This window comes from Ornithorhynchus anatinus, chromosome X2 (genome assembly GCF_004115215.2).
Source record: "Ornithorhynchus anatinus isolate Pmale09 chromosome X2, mOrnAna1.pri.v4, whole genome shotgun sequence".
NCBI lineage: Eukaryota > Metazoa > Chordata > Mammalia > Monotremata > Ornithorhynchidae > Ornithorhynchus > Ornithorhynchus anatinus.
In genome coordinates this window covers 25,121,101-25,142,958 of record NC_041750.1, presented here as the reverse complement: position 1 = coordinate 25,142,958, position 21,858 = coordinate 25,121,101, and the positions used below count along the sequence as shown (strand labels likewise).

The following is a 21,858-nucleotide window of genomic DNA, read 5'->3' as shown; positions in this document are numbered from 1 at the left end:
GACAGAAGTGGCATGCGGAAGGTTGAACGACAGGCCAGGGAAAGGAGAATTCCCCTCTGGACTGTAAACTCATTTCAGGCAGGAAACATGGCTGCCAACTCCGTTTCTGCTTATTAATAATAATGGTATTTGTTGAGGGCATACTATGCGTCAAGCACTATTCTAAGTGCTGGGGTAGATACAGGCTAAGCAAGTTGGACACCGTCCCTGTCCCACGTGGGGTTCACAGTCTTAATCCCCATTTTACAGATGAGGTCACTGAGGCATGCAGAAGTTAAGTGACTTGCCCTAGGTCACACAGTAGACAAGTGACAGAGCCGGGATTAGTACCCGGGACCTTCGGACTCCCAGGCCTGTGCTCTATCCGCTAGGCCATGCCGCTTCCCAAGCACCCAGTAGAGAGCTCTCCATGCAGTAAGCGGTAAATAAATACTTTCAGATTGCTCTCGAGGGAGGATTGCGAATCACTTTTTTCATCAAGTGTAAAGCGTTGAGGCAGTAACATAGCTCGGCTGTGTGACCTTGGACAAGTTGCAAGTCACTTCTCTGGACTCCAGTTTTCACTTAACCTCTCTGGACTTCAGTTTCCTCATCTGTAAAATGGGGATCCAATACCTGTTCTCCCTCCTCCTCGGACTGCGAGTCCCACGGGCAAAAGGGACTGACCGATTTGGCCGTATTGCGCTTGGCACAGTGCTTGCCACATTCATTCATTCGTTCAATAGTATTTATTGAGCGCTTACTATGTGCAGAGCACTGTACTAAGCGCTTGGACTGTACAATTCGGCAACAGATAGAGACAATCCCTGCCCATTGACGGGTTTACAGTCTAGTCGGCACTTAACAAATGCCACAATGATCATGATTAGATATCTGCTATGGGGTGACCAGTCAATCAGTGGTACTTATTAAGTGCTTACTCTGTGCAGAGCACTGTGCTAAAGTGCTTGGGCAGGTCCAGTACTAAAGAGTTGGTTGACACGTTCCCTGCCCACAACGAGCTTACCGTCTACAGGGAGAGACAAACATTAATGTAAATAAATTACGGATATGTACCGAAGTGCTGTGGGGCAGAGGGTGGGAGGGGGGGAATAGCAAATAGCTGTTTGATATTCAAACAATATTGAATCACTGCTTTTCTCCCGACAGTTTCACTCCCTGCTTCCACCCATCCCCCATTACACCGCCTCCCTCCATCTACACATATAGACCAGAAAACATTTACAGCTTGTGAATATTTCAAAAGGGAGGTTTTAAAAGGCCCATTAAATGCATTCTAGCTGGGCAGCTTCTTAGATAATGTTACAAGATCTCCAAAGAATCCTTCCTATTAATAAACTCTCAGATAAAATGGAGCGTGCGAATCCCACTGCTTCTCGAAAAAGAGAGCAGTATTTAAAGGGTTAGAACTCGCTTGCTTTGGGGACAACACTGGAAGCCTGGCAGGTTGGTGTAGGTGAAAAACAGAAACTAAGAAAGCCAGTGAACTGTCGGGAGCGTAAGCTTGTTGAGGGCAGGGAATGGGTGTCGGGCTTCTGCTATCTCCGACAGATGATCACTCTCCCCCACGTCAAAGCCTTATTGAAGGCACGTCTCCTCCAAGAGGCCTCCCCTGACTAAGCTCTCCTTTCCTCTTCTCCCACTTCCTTGTGCAACTCACTGACTTTATTTATTCATCTCCCCTCCCACCCCCTACAGAAATTATTTACATACCTGTACTTTTACTTATTTCTATTCATGTCTGTCTCCCCCTCTAGACTTGTAAGCTCACTGTGGGCAGGGAATGTGTCCTTTATATTGTTATATTCTACTCTTCCAAGCGCTTAGTACAATGCTCTGCACACAGTAAGCGCTCGGTAAATACGATTGACTGACATATATGGAGGTCGTGGGTTCTAATCCCGGCTCCGCCGCTTGCCAGCTGTGTGACTGTGGGCAAGTCACTTCGCTTCTCTGTGCCTCAGTTACCTCATCTGTAAAACGGGGATTAAAACTGTGAGTCCCACGTGGGACAACCTGATCATCTTGTATCCCCCCAGAGCTTAGAACGGTGCTTTGCACGTAGTAAGCGCCGAACAAATACCACTATTATTATATATGGGCGAACCCAGACTCAAATGATGCGACACGGTAAAGAATGGTTGGAAGCTTCAGCCGGAAGGATGGAAATCAGGGGAACGGTCGCTACCCCACCGTGAGGTTTTCAAGAAGCCTAGGCTGTAAAGAGGCGTTCTGAAATAGAGCCGGGCCTGATGTGGGATGGTTTTTTTTATGGTATTTGTTAGGTGCTTACTACGTGCCGGGCACTATACTGAGTGCTGGGATTCCAGTAGAGCAACAGTTATTTGACCTTGGCGATGAACAAGCTATTAGTATGCCTGGGTAAGCAAATCCTCACCGTAAAAGCTGTAGTCTGTGGGAGGGCATTCCAGGCAGGAGGGAGGGTCTGAGCCAGACTTCGGAAGTGGGAGAGTCGAGAATGAGAAACAGTAAGTTGGTCTGAGAGGAACGAAGAGAGCGAGCTGAGGGTGGAGTGGGGGAGAGAGTAAGTAGCAGGGAGAGAGAGGTGATTTAGTGCCCTAAGTAGCATGGCCTAGTGGATAGAGTGCGGGCCTGGGAGTCAGAGGGACCTGGGTTCTAATGCCGACTTGACCACTTGTCTGCTGTGTGACCTTGGGCAAGTCACTTCACCTCGCTGGGCCTCAGCTACCTCATCTGTAAAATGGGAATTGAGATCATGAGCCCCACTGGGGATATGGATTGCCTCCAACCCGATGACTGTATCTACCTCAGCACTTAGAACAGTGGCTGGCACATAGTAAGTGCTTCACAAATACCATAAAAAAAATCGTTGGTAGAGGATAAGTTGTCTTGTGGGCGAATGAGCCACGTTTCACCTCTCCACTGGAGAAGCAAGTGAGAAGAGCGCCCTTCGGCCACTTCTACCTCCTCTTCCTCCCCTTCTTCTCCTCCTCTTCTTCCTCCCCTTCTCCTCCTCCCCCTGCCATCCCAAGCCTCTCCTGACTAACACCTCATGGTAACTGTGTTAGTTGAAAAAAAAACCCCCATAGTTTAACAGCAACATTGATTCATACAGGAAGTAGGTTTTGCCTTGTTTTAATGAAAACAGTCTTCGAGCGTGCATACACAAAAACCACACATGGAAAATGTGTGTAATCTCCTTGTACCTTAGCCCAGAGGAAAATGTTGGTGTTATGTCATAGTTAGGTACAAATTGAATCAATGTTAAATCCCCAAATGATTTTCCTTTGCTAGTAGGAGAGGAATACAATTTACTACTCATAAGAGCAATTGGACAACAGCAACCCGATCTTCAGTGACTTGGCATTTTGGTTCACAAGAGTGAAACGGAGTCGGGATTAGATGTTCGGGATACGGAAAGGGGATGGTTTAACCGCGTGAACGTGATCCGGGCTGAGATAAACCACGGTAACGTTCCAACTCCCCCGGCGCTCTCGCTGGATTCATCTCAACGTTCATAAATAATGGTAATTCTGACGGGAAACTAAGCAGATGAGAAAGGGGACAGGAGTGAACTCAGCTCAGCGAGCCAAGACAGGTTTCGCATGTGGCAGGCTGTAACTTTACTATTCAGAATATGAAGACCTGGGCAGGAGTCCCAGAACACTTCCAACTCTCCTTCTCTGGATTGCAGTTCCAGTGATTTTTTTTTTTTCTGGAGCCACGTCAACTCGAGAAATCAGGAGAACGTGACTTGCCCACTTCCTGGTTTTAGCCATGGTTATCGCTCGACAAGCAGGCACCACCGTGTTTAGCTTCTGCATTCATTCTTTCATTCCATTGTACTTATTGCGCACTTACTGGGTGCACAGCACTGTACTAAGCGCTTGGGAGAGTGCACTATAACAAGAAACAGACACATTCCCTGCCCACAGTGAGCTTAATGGGGGGTGTGGTGCGTTGGGACACGAGGCACGCTCAACATCCTGGTTCCCATCTCCCCCCCACTCTGAATATCAGAAAATCCGGGAGCAGGGGGACGGGAGGGAGGGGAGTATAAAACCACAAGGATTTCTGGGAATCTTGGTCCCAGTGACAGAGCATGGACACCGGGAGCAACTTCAACTACCTACACACACGCTCCAAATCCCCATCATGGAAGCCTGGCTGTTAGACCCTGCTGAGAAGAAGCCATCTGTCAACCCCCTCCTTCAGGGGGGAGGACAGGTCCATCCACAGTCCTTTAGGACCCTCAGACCCCAGAAGACTCGATGGTTGGGCCAACCACCAGAAAGAATGGGCTTCCTTAAGACCCTCCGGACCTGACGCAGGCCCCTCATCTCTTCTGGTGATACTTCTGGATCTGATGTGGTGCATACAAAGGATTCAAATACGATGACCAGAACAGTGCTCTGCACACAGGGGAAGCAGCGTGCTCAGTGGAAAGAGCCTGGGCTTCGGAGTCAGAGGTCATGGGTTCGATTGCCGGCTCTGCCACTCGTCAGCTGTGTGACTGTGGGCAAGGCACTTAACTTCTCTGTGCCTCAGTTCCCTCATCTGTAAAATGGGGATTAACTGTGAGCATCACGTGGGACAACCTGATTACCCTGTATCTACCCCAGCGCTTAGAACAGTGCTCTGCACATAGTAAGCGCTTCACAGATACCAACATTATTATAGTAGGTGCTCAATAAATACCATTATTTGATTGAATGATTAAATTGACCACTGGCTCATTATTCACTGATAGCTTTAGCAAACCCAAAGTCCTGGGATGCACTTATCCATTTTTGCAAACCCAGGTCTTTTATTGGCTGAGGCACAGGCGTATCATTTTTTCTACGCCAATCACATGCTCCAGGCCACTGACAGTTAGCTATTATACCAAAGCCCACTCTAACTCCACTGTATGAGTAATTAGATGGGCAGCAGCCAGTTAGTGGTATAAAAATAAAATTCCTTTAATAGAACACTGATTTGGAGGTTCCGGCAATTATTGCTCATAAGTGCTCTGGCATTTATCCATCTTCACAAGGCCAGGATCCTGCGATAGCAGCCAGAGCCAGTAAAATCGCTGGCAAACCTAGGGGTAGATGCGGGATGAACGGGCAAAGAAGCCGGGGAATTATGTACCTTTAAGTGGAGAGAAATTTAAATGAAGTAATTTCTGCTAGAACTCCCTCGAAGGGAATTGAGAAGCAGCACGGTCTAGTGCAAAGAACGTGGACCTGGAATCGGGAGATCTGGGTTCTAATCCACTTGCCTGCTGTGTGACCTTGGGCGAGTCTCTTAACTTCTTTGCCTCCTCATACGTGAAAATGGGGATATCTGTTCTTCCTCACCTTTAGACTGAGGTTCAGGGACTGTGACCCATAATGATAATAATTGTAGCATTTAAGTGTTTACTGGGAGCCAAGCACTCTGTTAAGCACTGGGAGAGATACATAGTAATCTTATCAGAACAGTCCCTGTCCCACCTGGGGCTACAGTCTAATGGGTGTGGGGGGGGGAGGAGAACAGGTATTGCATCCCCATTTTACAGATGAGGAAACTGAGGCAGAGAAGTCAAGTGGCTTGCCAGAGATCAACGAGCTGGCAAGTGGCAGAGCCAGGATTTGAACCCAGGTTCTCTCCCAGGTCCATGCTCTTCCCACTGGGCCACACTGCTGATTCCATCTGTTTATACTGTAGTTTCCCCAGGGATTAGCACATACCTTAGCGCAGAGTAGGTGTTCAACAAATACCGTAATTATTAATACCGTTTCTTTTATTATTACTGTGCCTTGAAAAGTCATCACCCAGCATCAGCAATCTACAGAATCCCAGCCCGAAAAGACAAAGTTGAAGTGGGGACCCGAGCTTTCAGGGAAGAGGGAGAGAGCGGGGCTTCTGGCCACAGAACCGGTGCCCCTCTCTTTCCCCTCACCTATTTGACCACTCCCACTCTCTAGACTGTAAACTCCTTGTGGGTGGAGATTACCTTGGTCTAGTTGGATAGACAGTTGGATAGCTGGGAGTCAAAAGGTCGTGGGTTCTAATGCCAGCTCCACCACTTGTTTGCTGTGTGACCTTGGGCAAGTCACTTCACGTCTCTGGACCTCAGTTCCCTCGTCTGTAAAATGGGGATAAAGACGGTAAGCCCGACATGGACTGTGTCCAAGCTGATTTGCTTGTATCCACCCCAGAGCTTAGTATAGTACCTGGAGCATAATAAATGCTTAAATGCCCCAATTATTATTATTACTGTTATTATTGTTATTCGTATAAGCTCTTGGGAAAGTACAAAGATGTGATCCAAGGGGTTTACACTCAGTCAGGTAAGCTCTACACCAACATATTTTGCAAATAGGGAAAAGTGACTGGCACCCGAGAACATTTCAAGTTAGTCTGGTCCGTTAAAGCTAAGGAAGAAACAAAGCAGAAACAGGACACCAAAGATGAGAGAAGAGAAGGGAAGCTGCATGGCCTCGTGGCAAGAACACGGGCTTGGGAGTCAGAGGATGTGGATTCTAATCCCGGCTCTGCCACTGGTCTACTCTGTGACCTTGGCCAAGTCATTTCACTTCTCTGTGCTTCAGTTACCCCATCTGTAAAATGGGGATTAAGACTGTGAGCCCCACGTGGAACTACCTGATTACCTCGTGTATACCTCAGTGCTTAAAACAGTGCTTGGCACATAGTAAGTGCTTAACAGACACCATTATTATTATTATTATTGTTATGAGGTGGAAATAATCAGCACTAGGATCTCTGCTTGCTAATTTCAGAATAATCACCAATTCTTTCAGTGGCTTTGTCCCAGTCACTGAATTGCTTTTGGAAATCTGAGTTCCTCATTCGTGAAAGGATGGTAAGAGTAAAAAAATTCCCAAGAGAGGAAAGTGAGGGGATTGGCAAGGGGTTTAGATTGTATGAGGGAGAGGACAGGAAACATTACCTGACTAGGAACTGGAAAACTGCTGTGTGAGCTTGGGCAAGTCACAACTTCTCTGTGCCTTGGTTTCATTATCTGTAAAATGGGGATTCAAAACTCATCTTCCTTTCCACTCAGACTGTGAGCCCCATATGGAAAAGGGGCTGAGCCTGTCCTGGTTACTTGGTATCTATCCCACCTCTAAGTACAGTGTTTGTCACAAAGTAAGCACTTTTTTGCCACAGTAATTATTGAAAAGCTAGGGAGATATTAACTGTAATATATAAATACTGCAAGCTATTAACAACTTAGAGAACCAGGAGACAACCCTTTTAAGAAGCTTCCTTTTTTTTATTCCCTAGGATAGGGATGTTACTGCCAATTTTTAATTTAAAAATAGATAAAAGAAAAGGAGGCACCCCTTACTGGCAAGAAAATCCTGAAATATCCTGTCACCGATGTTCAGGGATCAGAGGGTCAACCTTCATCTCTCTTCTGAAGAAGCATCGACAGAACCCTGAGAGGTTCGAGAGCTGGCTTTTACGTAACATCTGGTCAGGTGTGAGAACCAGTCATCGGGCTTCAAACCTGGATTAAGACCGAGAAATGTGAAGCTTTTGGAAAGAATTTTAATCAAACCAGCCGGTACAGTGTTTCTAAATTCAAGAACGGCTGTTGAAATGACAAAAGTCCCTTTGAGGTAAAGTTGCTCATGGCTTGCAATGAGATCCTAGAAGAAAAAATCCCCAACTAGTCAGTTTAATCGGCTCTGTCGTTCCTGGGGTTCGTTAAGTTCAGGCAGGGACCTTAAAACTCATCTCCCCAGGACAGAGCTGCTGCTTTGAAAGCCTCCCTCGGGTTCAGGTGAAGATGAAGCTTCCCTTTGTTTTTCTTTTATGGTATCCGTCCTCTACACTGTAAGCTCATTAAGGGTAGGGAACATGTCTGCTAATTCTGTTGTATTGTACTCTCCCAAGCCCTTCATAGAATGTTCTGCACATAATAAGCGCTCAGTAAATACCTCTGACATTCATTTGTTAAGCCTTTACTATGTGTCAGGCACTCTATTAAGCACCAAGGTAGAAACAAGCTTATCAGATTGGACACGGTCCTTGTACCACACGGGGCTCACAGTCTGAATCTCCATTTTACAGATGAGGGAACTGAGGCCCAGAGAAGTGAAGCGACTTGCCCAAGGTCACACAGCCAACAAGTGGCAACGCCGGAATTTAAACGCAGATCCTTCTGACTCTCCTGCCTGTGCTGTATCCCCTAGGCCAGGCTGTTTCTCAATTACTGTTATCGTTGTAAGTCTGAGAATCCACATGAAGGAACTGATTGTAGGGCTGGTGGCTTACACAGTGTGATTTGAACTCTTTCAGCCCTTCCAGCTCTGGTACCTATGGACACAAGCTGCAGCAAGAGAGTAGAAGACCCCACAAAGGTGTTTTTCCATGCAGGACCTGTTCACAGCCAAACTAATCACAGCACAGCATTCCCCTACTTGAAGAGCTAGAACAATTCCCTTCACTTCTCTGGGCCTCAGTTACCTCACCTGCACCATGGGGATTAAGACTGTGAGCCCTGTGGGGAACAGGGACTGTGTCCAACCTGATTAGCTTGTATCTACCCAGCATTTAGAATGGTGCCAGAGTAAGCACTTAAAAAATAGCATAAAAGAAAAAAAGGATCCTTTGATTGATTTTGTTAGCAAAGGAGGCAGCTCCGGCATCAAGGAATTTCAGCAGCAAGCCAACAGTCTCCGCCCTGCCAAAGAAGCAGTGTGGTTTAATGGATAGAGGACGTGCCTGGGAGTCGGAAGGATTTGGATTCTAATCCCGGCTCTGCCACACGTCTGCTGTGGCAAGTCAGTTAACTTCTCTGGGCCTCAGTTCCCTCATCTGTAAAATGGGGATTGAGAGTGTGAGCCCCATGTGGGACAGGGACTGTGTCTAACCTGATTAACTTGTATCTACCCCAGTGCTTAGTACAGTCCTCGGCACATAGTAAGCGCTTAACAAGTACCATCACTAATACGAATGGCATGGGCTACTGCCAGAGAGCGGGGTCCCTGTCCCCCACCCCGGGTTTCAAGGGAAGAAGTCGGCAGATATTTTCTCCCTCCTATCCAGGACACTCCTGGTCTTTTAGGCTCCTTAGGAACTGCTTAGCTGAAGGAGAGACTTGCCTGCAAGGATCCTGAGACCCGTTCGGTTGACAAACCCTAAACAATAGCTTCTTTCTTGAGTCTTCCATTTTCCAGGTGGTTAGATACCATGAGAACTGCCTTTCACCAGTGCCAGGCAAGTTTAAATAATCATTTAAATCATCTTCATCTCCCTTCTTTGGGCCTCTCTTCAGGAAATGCCACTCACAAAACCCCAAATAAGCTTGCATCTGTATCCTCTAAGCACTTGATATACCCCCCCCCCCAGCTCTTATCAATCACTCCATCGTATTTTTTGAGCACTTACCGGGAGCAGAACACTGTACTAAACACTTGGGAGAGTTCACTATAAAAGAGTTGGTAGACACGCTCCCTGCCCCAAATCAGCTTACAGCCTAGAGGGGAAGACAGACATTAATAGAAATAAATAAATTACGGATATGGACGTAAGTGCTGTGGGACTGAGGCAGGGTGAATAAAGTGAGCAAATTAAAGTGCAAGGGTGACAGAAAGTGAATGGAAATAGAGGAAATGAGGGCTTAATCAGGGAAGGCCTCTTGGAGGAGGTGTGCTTTTAACAAGGCTTTGAAGGTGAGGAGAGTGATCGTCTGCCGGATGTGCCAAGGGAGGGAGTTTCAGGCCAGAGGCAGGACATGGGTGAGAGATCGGTGATGAGATGGACAAGATCAAAATACAGTGAGTAGGGTTTTTTTAATGGTACTTGTTAAGCACTTACTATGTGACAGGCACTGTTTTAAGTGCTGGGATAGACCCAAATTAATCAGGTTGTATGCAGTTCCTGTCCCACATGGGGTTTACAGTCTTCATCCCCACTTTGCAGATGAGGTAACTGAGGCACAGAGAAGTGGAGTGACTTGCCCAAGGTCACACAGCACACAAGTAGCATAGCCAGAATTAGAACCCAGGTTGGCATTAGAGGAGCGAAGTGCGCCGCCTTGGTTGTAGTAGTAAATCAGGAAGATACGAGGGAGCGAGGTGATCGAGTGTTTTAAAGGACCTGAACCCCAGCATTCTGGAGGCCCTGAGGATAATAATCTCATTAACTGAATTACATACTTCTAAGACGCAGTCACGCCTCACACAAGTTGGCCAAACATCTGTGCCGAGATGGAGAAAAACACGGGAAAGGCACCAAAGAGGAATATTTCGACAGAAACGTGGGAAGCCGGTGCACACCAGCTTGCAAATAGCCTTCTGGACGGCGTACCATAAATTAACACAAGATAAATTTATACATATTTACACCACCTAGTCTAAACTATATAAATCCTCAATACTCAGACTTGTGTGGTAGGTGAAGAGAAGGGTCCATATGTTGAATCCGTGTTCCGCGAAGCTCTACAGACTCGGGATTGTGGGTTGTTTTTTTTTTTTTTGGAGGTTTTTGGGGTTTTTTAGTTGTTTTTTAAATAAAGGGCCCCTTAAAGGTGATTGCGAGGTTTTTCAAAGAAAATTACGGTCTACTTCCAAAGCTTTGGTTCTCTCAGCATCTGGACCTACAGCCATTTTCAAAAACAATTACAGCAAAATGGAATTTAGATTATTTTTAACTTCATGTTTACACAGTCTTCTCATGTATGCGAAAGATTCTGTAAACATTAGTTCATCTTCAAAACATCCATCTGAATGGAATCTCATTTAACCGATGGAAAACCAAACCACAACAAATTCTCTTTAATTTGGACTCCACAGGTCAATCGATGGTGTCGACTGAGCACTTACCGCACGCAGAGCACTGTACTAAGCACTTAGGACCGTACTGGTTGACAGTTAGCCATCATTTGGACCAGAACTTATCCCCTGATTCCCCTTTCTATCCCCCTGCCATGCTGTAAAAAAAGACAGGCTGGGAGTTAAAGATGGAAAAGGTGATTTCTACTGGGCCTAACTGGATCTAACAAATCTCCAGTTAAGCTGAAAGTAGCAGGAGATATATTCCAAGGTAATACTCATGAGTGACAGCTGATGCCAGAATATTCTGGCATCGCTGGTCCTTCCCTCTTTAATTTTTTTATGATATTTGTAAAGCACTTACTTTGTGTCAAACACTGTTCTAAGTGCTGGGGTGGGTACAAGTTAATTAGGTCAGATTCAGCCCCGTCCCGCTTGGGGCTCACAGTCTAAGCAGGAGGGGGAACAGGGATCGAATCCCCATTTTACAGTTGAGGAAACTGGGAGGCCCAGAGAAATCAAGTGACTTGGCCAAGGTCATACAGCAAGCATTTGGCAGAGCTGAGATTAGAACCCAGATCTTCTGACTTCCAAGGCCTTGCTCTTTCCACTAGGCCAAGTTGCTTTTCACTTCCCTCCTTCTCCCCTCTTCTGTCCTCCCTGTCTCCCTCCCTCTGCACTCCACATCAATGCTAGAGCATTTTCTGAAAGGGGATAGAAAGTAAAAGAGAGTATCCTTTTGCCGTTGGACAAGACGCTGATCTTACATGCAGTTCTGGTCATTCACTTAAGATAATAACCCCAAGATAATAATACCCCAGCACTTAGAACAGTGCTTGACACGTAGTAAGTGTTTAACAAATACCATCATCATTATTATTATATCCTGTCAGAGATATCCTGTGACTTTCCCAAGGTCACACAGCAGATGAGTGGCAGAGCCAGGATTAGCACCCAGGTCTTCTGACTCCCAGGCCCTTGCTCTTTCCACTAGGTCACACTGCTCTTCAAGCTGCTACTTGTGAGTGGGGAATATGTCTACCACTCTGTTATACTGAATTCTCCCAAGGGCTGAGTCCAGTACTCTGTATACAGTAAATACTAAATAAATACAATTGATTGATTCTGTGTCGGTGCAAGGAAAATGGAATTTTCCACTAAAAAAAAAACCCCCAAAACACTTTCACCAGATGGATACCCACATCCAAGAGTGTCTAGTTCATGGGTAGTCTCCTGTCTCCTATAGTTTTTCCAGAAAGAACCTCTAGTCCAGGTCCTGCGGGTTGAGAAAAATACTTTTCACAGTGGTCAGGCATATTGCAATATCGTTTGCCTGCCTGTTTTCAAGCAGGCTGTGTGTGGGTAGGGATTGTCTAGCTGTGCATCTTGGACAGCTCTCAGAACAATGTGTGCACTTATTAAATAAGGAATTCAAATAAGAGACAACATTATTGAGAAATGGTTGGCTAATCCAAACTCGACAGTCATTTTTGAACATGGCCGCAGTCAAAATGATGTCAAGCTTACAGTGTGGGCAGAGTTTCTCTGATTCAGAAGGCATGAAAAGATCAAAATGAGTTGTCTCCTAGATACCCCAAAACAGCTCAGGGGAACTCCTCATTTTCCCACCCAAACCTTATCCTCCCCCTGACTTTCCCATCACTGTTCTGTCAGCACCACAGTCCTCCCCGTCTCATAAACCCACAACCAAGGCATTATCCTTGACTCATCTCTCTCGTTCAAAACACGTATTCAGCAAAACAATATTCCGATGTGGAAACTGAGGCGCAGGGAAGTTAAGTGACTTGCCCAAGGTCACACAACCGGCAGGTGGCAGAGCGGGGATTAGAACCCAGATACTATGACTTCTAGGCCCGAGCTCTTTTCACTAGGCCTCGCTGGTTCCCTAGAAAAATGAAGCGACTTCCCCCAGGTCACACAGCAAAGAATGGGTGGAACTGGAATCAGAACCCAGGTCCCCTGGCTCCCAGGGCCATGCTCTTTCCTTTAGGCCATGCCACTTCCAAACAGTGCAATGGGTAAGTAGGCAGAGTAGGTAGGGCACATTGCAAAATTCGTGCCAGATTTTCAGCATTTTTGACCAGCACTGTGCTTGGCCCATTGCAAGCCCTTAAATATCACAATTACTATTATCACACAGCCCACTGGCAGCCCGAATGACTCCATCTTAGTGCCAGTGCTATGCCTCAGAGCCATAACTCTAAGAGCAGTAAGCATTTAATAAACCTCAGCATTTGAGACAGCATTCATTCATTCAATTGTATTTATTGAGCGCTTACTATGTGTAGAGTACTGTTCTAAGCGCTTGGAAATGGGTAACAGATAGAGACAGTCCCTGCCCTTTGACGGGTTTACAGTCTAATCGGGGGAGACAGACAAGAACGAAGGCAATAAATAGAGTCAAGGGGAAGAACATCTCATTAAAACAATAGCATATAAATAGAATCAGGGTGATGTACATCTCATTAACGGCAGCAGGGATACCGCATAGTTTAACGGAAAGAGCATGGGCCTGGGAGTCAGAGGACCGGGGTTCTAATCCCAGCTTTGTCACTTGCCGGCTGTGTGATCTTGGGCAGGTCATTTCACCGAGCCTCACTTTCTTCATCTGTAAAGTGGGGATTCAGTACCTGTTCTCTCTCCTGCTCAGATTGTGAGTTCTATGTGGATCTGTGTCTGACCAGATTATCTGGTTATTTATTTTAATGTCTGAAAGCTCCTTGTGGCCAGACAGTGCATCTACCAAATCCGTTATATTGTACTTTCCCAAGTGCTTAGGACAGGGCTCTACACACACGGGGAAGCAGCGTGGCTCAGTGGAAAGAGCCTGGGCTTCAGAGTCAGAGGTCATGAGTTCGACTCCCTGTTCTGCCACTTGTCAGCTGTGTGCCTGTGGGCAAGTCACTTCACTTCTCAGTGCCTCCGTTAACCTCATCTGTAAAATGGGGATTAACTGTGAGCCTCACGTGGGACGACCTGATTACCCTGTATCTCTCCCAGCGCTGAGAACAGTGCTCTGCACATAGTAAGTGCTTAACAAATACTAACAACATTATTATTACAGTTAAATGCTCAATAAATATCACTGATTAAACTACTCCAGCGCTTAATGTAGTGGAGGGCACATAGTGAGCACTTAACAAATACCGTTATTAACATTAGAAACAGTAGACTCATGACCCACAACAGAGTGGATGAGCTAGGATCTGGATTTAGAGTTTATTTTTAAATGGGGTTGGATTAGCTATCCACCTGCTAATTCTAGAATTCTCTAGAGGAATTCTGGAGGTCCTCCTGAAACGTCCGTGGCAGATAATGACCCTGTTATTGGCTAGGGATCATCTCTATCTGTTGCTGAATTGTACTTTCCAAGCGCTTAGAACAGTGCTCTGCACACAGCAAGTGCTCAATAAATACGATTGAATGAATGAAATACGATTGAATGAATGAATAATGGCATATACGTTATACGCCATGAACGTCTCAGAAGGCCTAGCCAGAATAAACATCGACATAGCTTATTTATATTAACATCTGTTTCCCCTTCTAGACTGTACGGCAGGGATCGTGCACGGTACTCTCCCAAGCACTTAGTACAGTGCTCCGCACACTAAGCGCTCAATAAATTCCATCGCTTGAGGGCAGCTTGTTGAATTCTGCATTAACCCCAGGGACCTCTGGGGATGAGGGGAGAGGAAATCCAGGGCTGGAGCTACCGTTCCTGGTGTCCACGGGCAAGACGGTCCAGACCCACCTCTCCGAGAAACCATCTTCTGGGCTGGCTTCTCTCCGAGACTCACCGGGGAGGGCAAAGGAGGTGGGAATTGAAAGGCAGCCCAGCCCATATGCTCTGGAAACATCTAATTGCAGCAACACAGAAACATTCAACGGGAGCCCCCTTCAAACACGCTGTCAGTTGTCCCCTTCAGTGTTCAAACCGGCAGAAATAGAAGCCGGGGCCAAGCCTGTTGTTTACTGCCGATCCCAGCCTTGGCAACGCTGCAGCGCTGAGAATCAACCAGAACCGGGGGAGTGGGTTGAGCGACAGCTCTCTCTCTCTCGCTCCGAATAATAATCACTGTAGTAATTATTAAGCACTTATTAAGTGCAAAGCTCTGTACTAAGCACTGGGGTAGAGTCAAGAGAATCAGGTCAGACACAGAGCTTGACCCCGCGTGGTGCTCGCGGCCCAAGTTGGAGGGTATTTCCTCCCCATTTCCAGATGAGGAAATGGAGGCCAAGAGAACCGAAGCGACTTGCCCAGGGTCAATCATTAGGATTAGAACCCAGGACCTGTGAGTCTCAGGCCCCTGTGGTTTTCTCAGTCAAGACTAACTGGGTCTTTGAATCCACATCCCTGAATCTCCAGCCCAATTTCAAGCTCTTGACCACTGGCTTTGAGGCATTCCACCAGTGTCTTCTCTCTAAGCTGCCTTCTCCTCCCACTGTACCCCAGCTCACACTCTTCATTCCTCTCAAACTAACCTACCCACTATACCTTATTCTCACCTCTCCGTCCCCCAACCCTTCTTTCCGTGCTCTTCCCCCTGCCTGAATTCCCTCCCGCTTCAAATCCGACAGACCACAGTTCTCCCCAGCTTCAAAGTCTTTCTAAAATACTACCTCCTCCAGGAGGCCTTCCCCGATTCATCTTTCTTGTCCCCACGTCTTATGACCCTACTCCCGCCTCAGCAAGTCAGTGCCAGCAATCGACTTAGTAGGTACTCACAAGCCCCGTAACACTTCTGCATCTATTGTTGTATATATTAGACCGTAAGCCCGTCAAAGGGCAGGGACCGTCCCTATCTGTTGCCGACTTGTTCAATCCAAGCGCTTAGTACAGTGCTCTGCACATAGTAAGCACTCAATAAATACTATCGAATGAATATACCCTCATCTACTTATCCAATTTACCTTTTACGTCTTCCATCTGTAAACGATTTTGTGTCTCTCTCCCCTCTAGATTGCAAGCTCCCTGAGAGCGGGGATCCTGTCTTCCAATTCTATTCCCCCCGCCCCCCTTCCCAAGTGTTTCGTACGGTGCTCTCCACACGGTAAGCGCTCAATACATACTACGATTTGATCCAGTTCCAAGGCAACGAAAGGGCAGTTCACCATCTGAAACCCAAATGAATCAAGGCTAGCTACTTTGCAGTCAGTTCAGGCATGCGGCTGTTTGCGTCTATTATGGGTCTATTATGAATCCAACTATACTTGGAATATCTGTGAAAGAGTGTGTGAAGCTTTCCTGCAGAACAAAAAACCCCCACAATACCACCCATATTCAGGGACTGGGATATTCTGAGAGAGCCATATGCGACTATTGGGTCTTCAAAATATTCTATTCAGTGGGTCTGCTTATAGGTTTAGGGAATTTTGATTTCTTGCCCTCCGCTGTGCCGGAAGATTAAAGATGGGGCAGCTCGGATAGTGGCGCTTCGAGTGCAAGCTGGCAGGGGAAACCGTGGCCTCCTGGAAGAGTTCACTTCTGCAGCTGGCATCCACACTCACTCCTTTGCAGATGCCAATCGGTGGGTTCTCGTCTGACTGTCCAAGAGCTCGGGGGGTGACCGGAATCCTGGTCAGGGGATGGATCCAAAGAGAAAGGGGAGGAGAAGGGAGAAGTGCTGGGGAGGACTAGTCACTCCCCCCATTTCCCTCTGCTCCTCCCCCTCTCCCTTCCCATCCCCTCAGCACTGTACTCATCTGCTCAACTGTATATATTTTCATTACCCTATTTATTTTGTTAATGAAATGTACATCGCCTCGATTCTATTTAGTCGCCATCGGTTTTTACGAGATGTTCTACCCCTCGACTCTATTTATCGCCATCGTTCTCGTCTGTCCGTCTCCCCCGATTAGACTGTAAGCCCGTCAAAGGGCAGGGACCGTCTCTATCTGTTGCCGACTTGTTCATTCCAAGCGCTTAGTACAGTGCTCTGCACATAGTAAGCGCTCAATAAATACTATTGAATGAATGAATGAGTCAAAAGACCCTGGGAGTCAGAGGATCTGGGCTCCGCCACATGCCACCTTGGGCAAGTCACTTCACTTCCCCAGATCTCAGTTCCTCATCTGTAAAATGGGGATGAAATAGCTGTCCTCCCTCTTATTTAGACTGTGAGCCCCAACTAGGACAGGGACTGTGTCTGACCTGGTCTTGTGTCTGCTCAGGGCTCACAATGGTGTTCAGCACGTATAGTTAACTCTGAACAAATGCAGTTATTATTATTATGATTAATAATAAATTGGGATATGTGATCGCCACGGCCCATCCGCAGGACTTGGAAGGGCTATCGATCAATCAATCCATCCACGGGAACCCAAGTTAGGAGCGGCAGCGGGGTGGAGGAAGGACCGCCTAGAGTTTGTGAGTTTCACTCAAGGCTTAGAGGTGAGGTTTGGTATGGATCCCCACAAACACTTATACAGCGAGGAGGCCCATAGTACTCTAATGTGTTTAGCATCGTTTTGTGAGAACAACCAAAACAGTGTAGCCTATTGGATAGAGCACGGGCCTGGGAGTCAGAAGGGCTTGGGCTCCAATCCCAGCTCTGTCGCTCATCTGCCGTGTGACCTTAGTTAAGTCACTTCTCTGGGTCTCAGTAACTTCATCTGTAAAATGGGGATTAAGACTGTAAGTCCCATGTGGGACAAGGACTGTGTCCAACCTCATTAGCTTATACCTGCCCCAGCGCTTGGTACAATGCCTGGCACAGTAACGGCTTAACAGATACCATGAGAAACACCAAGAACATTGCTTTAAATTGCAGTCCTTCCCCTGTAATTTATTTTAATGTCTGTCTCCCCCGCTAGACTGAAAGCCCTTGGAGAGTGGGGATGGTTCCTACTTTGTTGTACTCTCCAAGCACTTAGTAGAGTCCTCTGCCCAGAGCAGGCACTCAATAAATACCATTGATTGAGGTGATCAGACTCATTAAGCATGGTCTAATCAGCCTTATTGGGGTCCCAATATCAGAACACAAATTCAATAAAATCCACACTCCCTGCCGGCCCCTCCCAAATCCCTTGATATTTTGAGGATGAACGAGGGTTTCTAACTTTAAGAAAGTACGGATAGTTTCTGTTCCAAAGAAGTTTATCAAGATATAAGATGGAGCCATGTATTTATTTAAGTGCGTAGTGAGATGTATTATCCTTTGTTCTTTCAACAGGTTAGTAATTACAGGAGCAGTAATTAGCCTTGAAGGAGAGTACACAAGACAATAGATGGATACTGTGTGAAGTAGTGAAGAGATATATAGTGCCAAGTGGATTATTTTCAGTCAGAGCTAATTATTCTCTTCATAATACGTGACTTTTTTTCTTGAATTGTAAGTGGGAAACTGCTGAATAGAGGTTTTTTTTTCCTCCATAGCACCCTGAACCAGGGAGAGAAATGGAAATCAAATACAATAAAAGGCTTGTTAAACAATGAGGAAGATCATGTATAAAGGGATTCTGAAGCAATGTTCCCACTTATCTCAAGTTATAGAAATGAACAAATACTTCTCAGAAAAGGATCTCTTCTGCCACACCATTGGCATGAGTGCAACAAGTAAACGTACCTAGTTTTGGTTCTTGAGGCAGAGGTTAATAAGCGATAACTTTGACAGAACCTCTAAACTCTGTCAACAAGAACTACTGTTAGAGAGGTCTGATGAGGAGGCAGAGAGAGACTGGATTTGACGCTCATACAATAGCTGGGGGTTGATTGATTGAGCTACTTTAACCCTCACTAATTCTTCTTAATCATATTTGTTAAGCGTTTATTATGGGCCAGGCACTCATCTAAATGCTGGGGTAGATCCAAGATTGGACACAATCCATGTCCCACAGGGGGGTTAGCAGTCTTAATCTCCATTTTACAGATGAGGTAGCTGAGACACAGAGACGCTAAGTGACTTGCCCAAGGTCACACAGCAGACAAGAGGTGGAAGCGGGATAAGAACCGAGGTCCTCTAACTCCCAGGTCCGGGCTCTTTCCACTTAGCCACAGCGCTTCTCTCATGAGCCAAACCTCTCAGAGATGGAAACTGCAGATTACTGACAGGACCAGATGGCAAAGATGACTGTAAACTCACTATGGGTAGGGGACTTGTCTACCAACTCTGTTGTACTCTCCCAAGCGCCGAGTACAGTGCTCTGCACACATTAAGTGCTCAATAAACACCACGGATTTATGATCTTGAGTGGCCGATGTAGGATTGGAGTTTTCCAACCAGTCATGGAATCGCCTCCCCCATTTTTCCCCCGGTTGAAATATTGTAAACAAGCACGACTCCCCAGATGGTGTGGTACTTTTGGAAGCGCGGTACTGAAACGCGGCCCCAGATCCTCCCAGAACCTTCCCCTCTCTGCTTCTGCATCGCATGTGTTTCAGTGAGAGCCATTGATTTGTGGCACAAAATACCAACCAGAGCAGAAGAGGGGAGATGATTTCAGTATATAAGGAAGAGTCCAACCGCTAACATGGCTACTATTATCGTAACTGTGGTCTGAGTGTTGGAAACGCTCGGTTTCTGTGGTTACTGCCAGTAAGCCACAGGAAAAAAATGTAGCCGGATCCTTCCCTCCAGTCACAGTGTACTCTGGAATGAAGATGTTAAGTCAGATAATCCAAGAGAAAATTTAGAGATTCCTTCCTTTTGCTTTTGTCAATTAGCATTCCCATGATCCTCTCAGGGTTGCAACTGGAGAGTTTCCAGTACTCTACCAGTCTCGGCTATGGGAGGGAGAATCAAGCAGAGGCCTACTCATTCCATTCCTAGCTTGGCCAGTGGCTACCGAGCGGAAGGCAATCTGCTACAAGTCAAAACTCTCCCATGCTGTGCAGCAGCGTGCGAGAGAGTCAGGGGCGGAGACTAGAGCTGACTGCACGGAAGGCGGCAATGGTAAACCACTTCCATATTTTTACCAAGAAAACTCTATGGATACGTGACCAGAACGATTACAGATGGAGAACGGGGTGTTCTGGGAGAGATGTGTCCGTGGTGTCGCTGCGGGTCGGACACGACTTGACGGCATAAGACAAGATTCCCATGATATTACATCTCTATTTCCAGTTCTTATTAAAGCAGTTTGGGGGTGGGTAAAATGGGCAAGAACAAAAAAGTGTGGGGGTGGCTCAAGTCTCACAAACACTCCGCCCCATCCCATTAGTCAGTAGTAATTGAGTGCTTTCGGTACACAGACCACTGTATTAAGGACTCGGGAGAGTTCAAGCGTTGCCTAGTGGATAGAGGATGGGCTTGCGAGTCACAAGGACCTGGGTTCTAATCCCAACTCTACCACTTGTTTATTATGTGACCTTGGGCAAGTCATTTCGCTTCCCTGTTCACTTCCGTCATCTATAAAATGGGGATTAAGACTGTGAGCCCCATGTGGGGCGTGGGCTGTATCCAAACCTCATTAGCTTGTATCTACCACAGCTGTTACTACAGTGCCTGACATACAGTAAGCACTTAAAAATTCCGTAATTTTTTTTTAAAGTGTTTGGAGAGTACAATAGCTAGTGGATACTATCTCTGCACACAAGGAGCTTACAGTCTATTTTCCAAAAATTCTCCACCCACTTTTCCCTAATCAATTCACGTCCCCAGGTTGCTTAACTTTGCTGCATTTACATGCTCTCCTGATCTGAAAAACTCCAGAGGAAGCATGGCAGACACATGCAAACAGAGGCACCAGCAGCTGAACCGGGGCTTCCCCATTCCTAAGAAACCATTCACACCATCAAATCCATGCACTTGAATATTCTCAGACAGAGAAGTGGATCCCTCTTAGGGGCTTAGGCATACCAGCCCAGTCAGCCAGATCCCCAAACTGTAATGCATTGTGTTCCAATCTAACCCTTCATTCAGTCTTGGAGACCTTAGGCTCACCATTCCGGTTTAGTTCATACCGTCTGGAATCACAGTAGGCTGTCTCGGGCCATTTGAGAAAACTGCACCAAATGTCCCCAGATTGGAACCAATTTGGCTGAAATGATCAATCTTCCTCTTACCAAATTTCAGCTTCTTTTGCTCCCTTGAAATTCTTGGATTTCCACCACCCATAATACCCCACGGGCTCAATGACTACCATTGATTGATTGATACAATGTAACACAAGATGACACTCTAGAGGACATCCCTTGGCCACCTGTCCCCCCCCGCTACACACATATGATTTCAGGGCTGAAACAGATGAAAAATGGATTATATAACCCAAATGATCACCCTCTAGCTCAACAAAAGGAATATAATCAAGCTACCTTGGCACTTCCCATACAAACCATATGTGAAAATTCATTAATTCATTCAATCATATTTATTGAGTGCTTACTGTGTGCAGAGCACTGTACTAGGCACATGAGAGATTACAATGTAACAATAAACACAGTCCCAGTCTACAGTGAGCTTACTGTCTAGAGGGGGAGACAGACAAAATATAAATAAATTACAGATATGGCTGGGAGGTGGGATGAATAAAGGAGTAAGTCGGGGTGATGCAGAAAGGAGTGGGAGAAGAGGAAAGGGGGCCTTAGTCAGGGAAGGCTTCTTGGAGGAGATGTGCCTACAATAAGGCTTTAAAGAAGCAGGAGAATAATTTGTCTGCCAAATTTGAGGAGGGAGAGCATTTCCGCTTCCCAAGTATTTTATCCCTGCATTCAGCGACTCTGAGAAGCTGAGAACTGATGACAGGCATACAAGGAAGTTGAACTTCTTTAAATATTTTATTTAAGGGCAGGATATCGTAAAGTCACTAAATCCCTCCTGCAGAAATGTGGAACTTCAAATGAGCACCTCAAAAAGTGCAGTATTATGAGCCTTCAGCTCCACCCCCCCCATTCTGCTCCCCAGATTGGAAAAAAAGTCTGCCCTTGCCAGATTTTTATTTCACTGCGAGCACACCGTTTTCAGGAAAAGAAATCAATTCCATACTATTAGAATGCTTCTTCTCATTTAGGATGCATAATATTGAAGACTTCTATAAATACTTTGATCATATACACTATGGTCAAAATTTTCTAGCCTGAATTTATATTGCTGAGCTCTAGCGTGCTCTTATTTAAAACTACAATCTCAGTCATTGAGATCAG

At 46.2% G+C, this 21,858-nt stretch overlaps 1 protein-coding gene and 1 non-coding gene across 3 annotated transcripts in view; one reads left to right on the top strand and one right to left on the bottom strand.

Annotated features, from left to right (window-relative positions):
- Positions 1-21,858, bottom strand: part of STMND1 (stathmin domain containing 1) — a 112,432-nt gene that overhangs the window by 46,764 nt on the left and 43,810 nt on the right. The gene's annotated exons all lie outside the window — the stretch shown is intronic.
- LOC114807536 lies at positions 19,451-19,588 on the top strand. Its single transcript, XR_003755595.1, has one exon. It is a non-coding gene; the product is annotated as a small nucleolar RNA SNORA7 (small nucleolar RNA).